This window comes from Mytilus galloprovincialis, chromosome 8 (assembly GCF_965363235.1).
Source record: "Mytilus galloprovincialis chromosome 8, xbMytGall1.hap1.1, whole genome shotgun sequence".
Taxonomy (NCBI): Eukaryota; Metazoa; Mollusca; class Bivalvia; order Mytilida; family Mytilidae; genus Mytilus; species Mytilus galloprovincialis.
This window is the reverse complement of record NC_134845.1, coordinates 91,516,886-91,526,061: the sequence shown is the minus strand read 5'-3', so window position 1 is coordinate 91,526,061 and position 9,176 is coordinate 91,516,886. Positions and strand designations below refer to the sequence as shown.

At 30.0% G+C, this 9,176-nt stretch overlaps 1 long non-coding RNA gene across 1 annotated transcript; it reads left to right on the top strand.

Moving 5' to 3' along the window:
- Window positions 1–292: 292 nt before the first annotated feature.
- Window positions 293–8,751, top strand: LOC143042833 (uncharacterized). Its single transcript, XR_012968138.1, has 2 exons — window positions 293–1,554; window positions 7,922–8,751. It is a non-coding gene; the product is annotated as an uncharacterized LOC143042833 (long non-coding RNA).
- Window positions 8,752–9,176: the final 425 nt, after the last annotated feature.

Below are 9,176 nucleotides of genomic sequence, written 5' to 3'. Positions count from 1 at the left end.
ATCTATATTCTCTTAAAGAGGGGCGAACATTATGATTTAAAATTAACGTATCAACATGCTTTTCATGCAAAGATTTTAAAAATGTAGAACAGCAAATGTCGTACTTTATTAAATGGCATTGTTTGCTTACATTTAGATCAATTGTACTTTTTGGCGGAATATTAGACAGTAGTGCGGCAAATAATTAAGTCAGCAGTAGTGTAACGCTGTTCAAAATTCATCAATAGATAAAGAAAAAACAAATCCGGGTTACAAACTTTAACCTAGGGAAATTTATCAAATTTAATAGAACTACCACTACTGGACGAAAAAACAACTGTCCATACCAGTAACAGTCGTTGTACGACTGTCTTAGTCTGTAAAAGACAAGTAATGACTGTCAAATCTGTCATATTTCGTTGCAACAGTTCATTTATGTCTGTCCCAACTTTTCTACGGGTTGTGAAAGTCAAAAAATGCTACCATCAGTCATTTCAGAACTGTTGCAGTGGTTTACGGTGTTGTCACAGTCAAAATATATTTATTACAGTCTTTCTAATAGTTGTGGCAGTTGCATAATGTCCGTCCCAACCTTTTAATAGTTGGGACAGTTAAAATTTGTTTGTGTCAACTTTTCAGACGTTGATGCAGCCAAAAAATGTTTGTCACAACGTTTTTAGAGTTGAGACAGTCGTTAAATGTTTGTTACAACTTTCTAAAGGTTGGCACAGTCATTAAATGTTTAGTACAACTTATAAAAGGTTGACACAGTCGTTAAATGTTTAAAACAAACACTTCATAGGTTGATACAGTCGGTAAATGTTTTAATACAAATATTTTAGCATAACGGTAGTCCATCAGTGTAAAAAAAAATCACGTCTCACCCGGCTCTAAAGATTTGATTTTGTTGTGAAATAGTCCATTACTTGTACTATTATCGTCTATCGTGCGATTGTAAACTTGTTTTGCTGTTTATTAACTTATTTTGCGATCGTTGTTTGTCTTTTGTCGTTTTCCATTTATTGCCGTAGCATTGTCCGTTCATTTTTGACAGTCATGTGCGTTTGACTTTAAATAATCCTTTTGATATCCTTACTTTTTATTTTATAATATCTGTTTTATAACATTTTCGTTCATAACTGGTTTTAAAAACCAGAAGCTTTCGTTTAAAATAGAGTTTTAATATTATTGCAGAAGAATGAGAAGATGATAATGGATTCATTCAAATTCATATTTGATAAATTCGGCGCAATAGAAAAATGTACAAGGGTGTACCTGAAATAAATTTAAAGATTATGACTAAGTTACCAATATTGTACAGCATAATAAACCCGTTTTAATTCGAATTACACCAAGAGGGACATTTCCGATGATTAAAAAAATAATTAGTAAAATCTGTCAAGTTTCATTAAAAACGGAAAACAATTCTTCACCGTAAACGATTTATCCACTTTAATTTCTTGTCGGCAAAAAAACAAAAAAACCGGGACCTCAGGTCGGCAAACTATATTTTTACACAGGTAACTACAGATGTTAGACCACATGTTCAATAATCTTACCTGGAAAATACAATCGGTGAGTAGAAATTATCAATATTTTAAAGCATGTCTATCGAATAATCATGGATTCATAATTTTGAAGGGAAAATGTGCACATTTGTCGGCTTACAGACCTGACAATGTGTTCTCATTGGCGGATCCAAAAGGGGGGGGGGGGTTCCAAGGGTTCGAACCTCCTTTGTTTTGGCCGCTAAATGCATTTAAATGGGGACATATAGTTGGACCCCCCCTCCCCCTGTTTCGTTCTGGGTTGGACCCTCCCCCCTTTTTAGAATGGCTGGATCCGCCACTGATCCTACGGAATCTATATTGAGATACTCCGATAGGCTATATATAGCTATGAATCGACGTTCTATATTACAACACTCGTGCATAGTTGCATGATCCAGGGAAAATATAAGCTTTGAGCCACCTTTAAGCGGGTAACACGAATTACCGAATAACAGTGTTATTATCCGAATAACTCATGTAATTACCGAATAACTCTTCAAATATCAATATTAACACATTTAAGTGACTTTTAAACATATATTATTGAATAAAATTATATTAGAAATGTATTTTATAACCTAAAAATAAAAAAAAAGTTGCAGGTAAGTTAATATTGATCATTATAAAATTATGGATATCGGTGTGTACTTCCAAGATGGCGACCAAGGAAAACGTAAGAAATGAAGAAAAGAAAGATTGCATACAATCCCCCAACGTGTTCATCTTAGACCACCAAAGTGGAGCCCTCACGCCACGTCACGGCAATGAACAATGTGAGGGTGGGCATTTTTTAAAATAAAATATGGAATAGTAAACTATTTAAATTAGTTTTTGTTTTAATTTTAGTTATTAAAAAAATATTATCTTTATCATATTTTTATATTTGTGATTTAGAAATGGATGTTAACTAAGCCCCTTTAAATCTATAAAATTACAACTATTAAGATATCCTGCACAAGGCACGGGCTTATCTGTCATAGTCCGCGGAAATACTTTATTTAGAATTTATTGTAAAAAATTTATAACTACTAAGATATCCTGCACAAGGCACGGGCTTATCTGTCATAGTCCGCGGAAATACTTTATTTAGAATTTATTGTAAAAAATTTATAACTACTAAGATATCCTGCACAAGGCACGGGCTTATCTGTCATAGTCCGCGGAAATACTTTATTTAGAATTTATTGTAAAAAATTTATAACTACTAAGATATCCTGCACAAGGCACGGGCTTATCTGTCATAGTCCGCGGAAATACTTTATTTAGAATTTTCAACCTGAAAACATGCGAAACAATACTATACATGCATTATGTATCAAGTGCATAAAACAGCAGTGGGGAAACAACAAAAGAAAAATGCATTAAACAGAATAAAAATAAATTGCATAAACAAAACTGTATACTTACTTAAACACTAAAATAATTGAAAAAAGATAATTGAACCTGCATTGGTTGCAACGTAAACATGTACTTACCAGTATAACTACATACGAAATATACACAATAAAATTGAACATGAACAATATACGAAAATGTACACGAACAGTATAGAAAAATAATAGGGAAGGTCTCTGTTCAAATGCATGGTTATCCTGGTGCCACGTTCAAGAGATTAACTGAAGCAATTGAGGCTGGCTTGTTTGTGCATTATAGTCCACATGTGGTTATTTGTAAAATAGGTAGCAATGATTGTGACAGATATTCTTTTGATGAGACTGCCTTCAGATCAGACATGAATACTTTCATTTATGCTTGTCTTTCGAGAGGAGTATCAGTGGTATTCATGTCAGTTATGAAGCGGTCCGGGCCTTGGTATTGCACTCCCGATGAGCATACAGTTCGCCGAGAGATAGTGAACAAAATGATGAAAAGCATAGCTCTTGAAAATCATTTTGTACATTATTTCAAGCCAACTAATGTTTATAGGGTGGAATACGAAGCTCGTGACGGGATACATTTCACTGAAGAGGGTTACCGTGCCTTCTTAGTAGCTTTGAGGAAGTCGGTCAGTTGGTTTATTAACAAAGTTAGGAAATGAACTGAACTATTTTCTCAATGACTCCACGTGCAATGTATTTTGTTTAAGAAGAGGGTTTTTTTTAACATCGAATGACTAAAATAATCCAAAAGTTCTTACATATTTTATAATTTACAAATTAGAATTTGCCAGAAGAAAGCTTTTTTTAACAGGAAAACTCAAATTAACTTTATTAAAATATTATTTGTGTTCTATTTTTCATTATTATAATTATTGGTGTTGGTAATGCAGCCTTGGTATACCAAGACAGTCACAAGCCTGTTTAATGCAGAGTGTCCATACTGTAATATAATTTCATTATCTCTTAATGATTAATTATGTAATGGGCACGTGTCAGTAAACAACAACCCAATTAACAATCTAACAGAAGTGTGAGGTAATGATTATTTTGTTTATTGGAACTAATTAACTCATTATCACTTTCAAATTATTCAATGTATGAAAATAAATAAAAGTAGCAATAAAAAAAACGTAAATACTAATTTTAGAAGAATATTAATTGAGTATTATTTTATTATTTTTAATTCTGATTTTTTAGTAATTTAAATTAAGTAAATTAAATACATTTTAAATGAAATAAGAAATAAATGAAATATAATAAACTAGGTGAAAGATTGTCTTCTTTGAAATTAAATATTTTATTTTATTTTTCTTGTACCATGTTTCACTCTCTATTAATAATATAAAAAACCCAATTTCGCATTTGTATAGCTTATAATAAAAGGTATGTATGAAAATTACTTACCTTTCTAACGCCTTGGCCATGTCATACTTGTTGTCTGTAAAGCAACAGTCCTTACAAAGGAACTTTAGAGACACATCTGACCAGGCCAATAACAATGCATCATCCATTGGGACACAAGCACTGTGAACCCAACGATCACAACAACTGCATTGAATGGTGCAATCAACACATTCTTCATCACATTGAACACACGGATATAAAGCCATTTTGAAAATGGAAGACAGCACACATGTATTCATGGCTTTTTATACAAAATTAAAGTGACTTGTAAAAACATTTATATTTGCCAATGAAAATCTTATATTTAGTTTTGAGAAAATTTTATTAGAATAAACATAAAAATCATCCATTCAGAAGCTTTGTTTTTATTAAAACAATCAATTATAATAATTTTTTGATTAGATTTGAATTGAATATGTGAAAATTCTTAATTACATTTTATTTAAGGTTGAGTAAATTGTTATGAAAAGTAATTAGTGATTGGAGTAATTGCATTGCTTTGATGTACTGGTTAAATTTTCAAATCCTTTCTGAAAAACAATTATTAGACAATTCTCTGTATATACAGTAAATTATTTAATACTATATTTTCATAGCGTTTTCCTTTGAAGGCATATATGCAATCTTTCTTTTCTTCATTTCTTACGTTTTCCTTGGTCGCCATCTTGGAAGTACACACCGATATCCATAATTTTATAATGATCAATATTAACTTACCTGCAACTTTTTTTTTATTTTTAGGTTATAAAATACACTTCTATTATAATTTTATTCAATAATATATGTTTAAAAGTCACTTAAATGTGTTAATATTGATATTTGAAGAGTTATTCGGTAATTACATGAGTTATTCGGATAATAACACTGTTATTCGGTAATTCGAGGTACCGCCTTTAAGCTTCAATGTTAAAGTTGTGCTTCATAATAAATCATTGAAAGTCATGAAGGACACCGTACCCCCCCCCTATTATCATGTGTATGTCATTTATTCCCTTAATTATTTTGCATACATCACCCTGAGTGGAATACATAAGGTTACTCTATATCTTCCCCTTTTTTGTGGGAATAATTGGTCGATTATATAGGGAATCACTCAAGCATGACTGGATCCGTGCCCCTAAGGGCAGTCAGGGGCCCTGTCCCTTATGAAAAGTTCTGGATCTGCCACTGACCATGCTGACCTATACATCATGTAGTGTACATATTGTATGTTAATGTATTGCTAACTCGGGTCATAAATTTGCATGAAATACTTGTCACTGGACATTTTATAACCAACAACCAACCGATCTTTACATGTACGTATCCATATAAATGTGTTTCTTATCATGCTTATGCTGGATTACTAGTATTTCCCTAGTTTTGCTTTATCAGCTGATAGTTTTTGTTCTATTTAGAATGCATTGTGACGTCACGATTTCGATAAAAAAAAACATGCATAGTACAAACACATATGATTTGATCATACAATGTTAAGAAAATTATTAACTTTAAGATTAAATAGTGACTTATTTAGCAAGTGTCCATTTTCATTTAGATTTTAAATAATTCTCAAATCATGGACAACAAAACATTAATATATTTGATAATAGCATGCATATGCCAGGCATTGAAAGTGAATAAATATTTTAAAAATGGTTTAAAATAGCATTAATCATCAAAATAAAACAATATTATTAAATTTATGTTCCTGAAACAAGGCACAGAGTCATAAACAGTTGCCATTTAAACACAGTTGATTAAACAAATTGTGCTAATTCAATTAGTAATTGTTTTATCATGTACTATATTGTTTAAAAAACACATATTAAAAGAGCAAAGCTAGCATCATAATTTTATTCTTTTTAGATTTAACATAGAATTTATATTAAATCACTATAATTTGTTAATACTTTGAACCCAAACTATATATTTTCATGTGAAATTTTTATATAAATTGTGCCCTGATAGCATTGTTTTTCAAAATTCATTTGTGCCATACATGTTATCTAACTTACAAGTAGTAACATTCAATGGTCATTATATTTATTCCGCAATGATTAAGGACCTTCTAATCATAATTCATATATATTTTTTGACACGCATTCAATTGTGTTTTGGTTACTTTATTGTTGCCTATTAAACTGTTGGGTTGATGCATCATTGATATATCCCACATCTCCTTTGATCATGTGCATTCACATACGACTGCAGATTTTTTGCATTTTTTACATAATCAGGATAATTATTTTATGTAAACATTCAATGTCAGGAAAACATAAACAAATCTATCTGTATGCATATTTTTTTATGTTAACATGGTATAAACTTTTTCAAAGTATTTTATGAAAGCTCAAAATACTTTTTATAGATATAGTATTATCCAGTAAGTTTTCATAAAATTTACTGTGTTAACTGCATTGTATGTGTTGTATCTACTAATTTAGTCTAAAACAAATTTTTTTAATTCAAATTCAAAATTAACAATTAAAATATTTGTATTTACTGAATATGACCATGCAAATGTGACATTAAAATAGGTAATAATCAGGATGTTAACACTGGATATGCGATAGGTAATAATCAGAAATTCTTATATACATGATCTAGCTAATATACAAATTAAGACACAATAGTTTATTGCCCTGGGGGATGATATTTAATCTGTCATTGGTATAATGATACAATTTTATAATAATATTCACAAATTATCATGATTAAAATTGTCCTCTTCAAAATTTTGATAACTTTTTCAAAACAAATTATAATTTAAGAAAAATATGAAACAGCAGGATATATTATTTTGGATATTAAAATGCAAATTTTAAAAGTAATCTGAATATTGATTTATTAAAATAAAATTGGGTAAATAACTAAATTAAATAAAAAAAGTGAGCTGCAAAGCATTATTTAATGCAAGCTGTTATAACAAATGAATAAGTAAAAAGTATTCAGGGTAACACAAAAGATGTAAAAATTATTAAACTCAAGGATTTAAAACATTAACTGGGATGGTTAAGTCTTGGAACAATATTTTTACATCACAAAGGTTTATTCATTATATGCACTGGACAAAGGTAAAGTCAATATCATCTACATGTATATAGTAACAGGGCATTTATTTATTTTATTTTTTCGTTCCTTAAACTTTTCTTTATCATGTTTGTAGTATCAATATAATATTTCATATTAAATCATAAACATAATTAAAATAAACAAAAGAAATAACCTGTTGTGTTTTAGAGAGGAATAACTATGTCCATGATGTCTGACTTTAAAGAATTGATGAAAAAAGTATGGTGTGAGCCTCAATGAGACAGTAACCCTTCAATGAAAGTACACAATCACACTTAACAAATCATTAATGCAGGAAAAAAGACAACACTATATAGAATTTAGACCCCCTTAAAAGATTTATTTTTCTTGTTAATAGGGACTTGAAAATAGAATTGTATTAGTGCTAGAATTTTTTGGTCAATCAAATGAGAAGTGCTAGTTTTATCTAGGTAAATACAGTTATTGTAATTAACTTTCTTATTATTGCACACTGTATATACATATAGTATTATATATTTATTATTAGTTAAACATTTACTGCACTTGAGTCTAAATGTATATTTTATTTTGTAGAATCATACTGAATATGTATTGGTTTGACCATGATTCCCACTTTAATAGAATATGACACCTGCTAGTACATGTGCACTTTGATGCATAGAAAATATAGATGTCACTGAGTCGCTGTATAGCTGCAAATTGTGAAACAATGGATTAATTCATTATTTAATGCTAGTTATCTATTGTTTTTGGAAATTATGAATATGGCGTGCAGCATTATTCCATGATGATAATGTGATGTTCTGATTAACATGATTAAATTGGACAAGAAGAAAATTGTGCCTTGTACAAATAGGAAAAGTACAAATTGTATTAAAGGAGGACCACATTACTGGAGGACTAATTACCTTGGATTATCATGATCAATTGTGAATTTGGAATAACAAAATTTAGTAGTTGCAGTGAATATTAATAGTGCAATCATACATGTACATTATTTCTGAATTCCATGAATACCCAGGATAACTATTCATTTGAAATAGCAATTTGGAATAATGAAAATGCATAGTTTCAGTGAATACTACTAATAATAGTGCATCATATCTGAATTCATGAATACTTTTAATTAGTGGATAATCAGTCATTTTAATATAATAACAATATGGATAATGTGAATTTCTAGTTTCAGTGAAATTAACAAAACAGTACATGTATATCACATCTGAAGTTTATGTTGGCATTGCAATTGTTAACTACCGTCAGCATGTCCAGGGTGTGTAAAAAGATCTTAACCAACTATGAGGGTCTCGTGCAGTCCGTGTCAATTGTTTAGAGTAAAATGACTGCTTGCTGTACTTAAATTATTAAAGTCTGAATTATAATTAAATAAAAATCTTAATTAGCATGATTAGTCATTTTAGTGGCCAAGTGTTCATGGTTTTTGAAACAAATAAAACATGCACGTACATTAAAGTATAATTTTATTATCCCTCCTGCAACAAAAGTTGAAGTACATGCATGCAAGCCAAGAAATATGTATTACAATCTGGCAGTGGCTACAGCGTACCGTTTTGTATTTTACATTTAGCTTCACCAGATACATTTTTGAAGCTGAAATGCCTGGATACTTCCTTTAAAATGTTATGAAGTTTCTGTTATTGATTTGTTCATTGCACTTCACCTAGTTTTCATGGTACACTACATGTACATGTAACTGTTTACAAAAAAATATTACTGTTTGAACAGTCACAGTGAAATACACTTGAAGTTTTAAATGTATAACGTATGTATATTAATTGAGTTACTGGATTAATTATTATGGTATTTT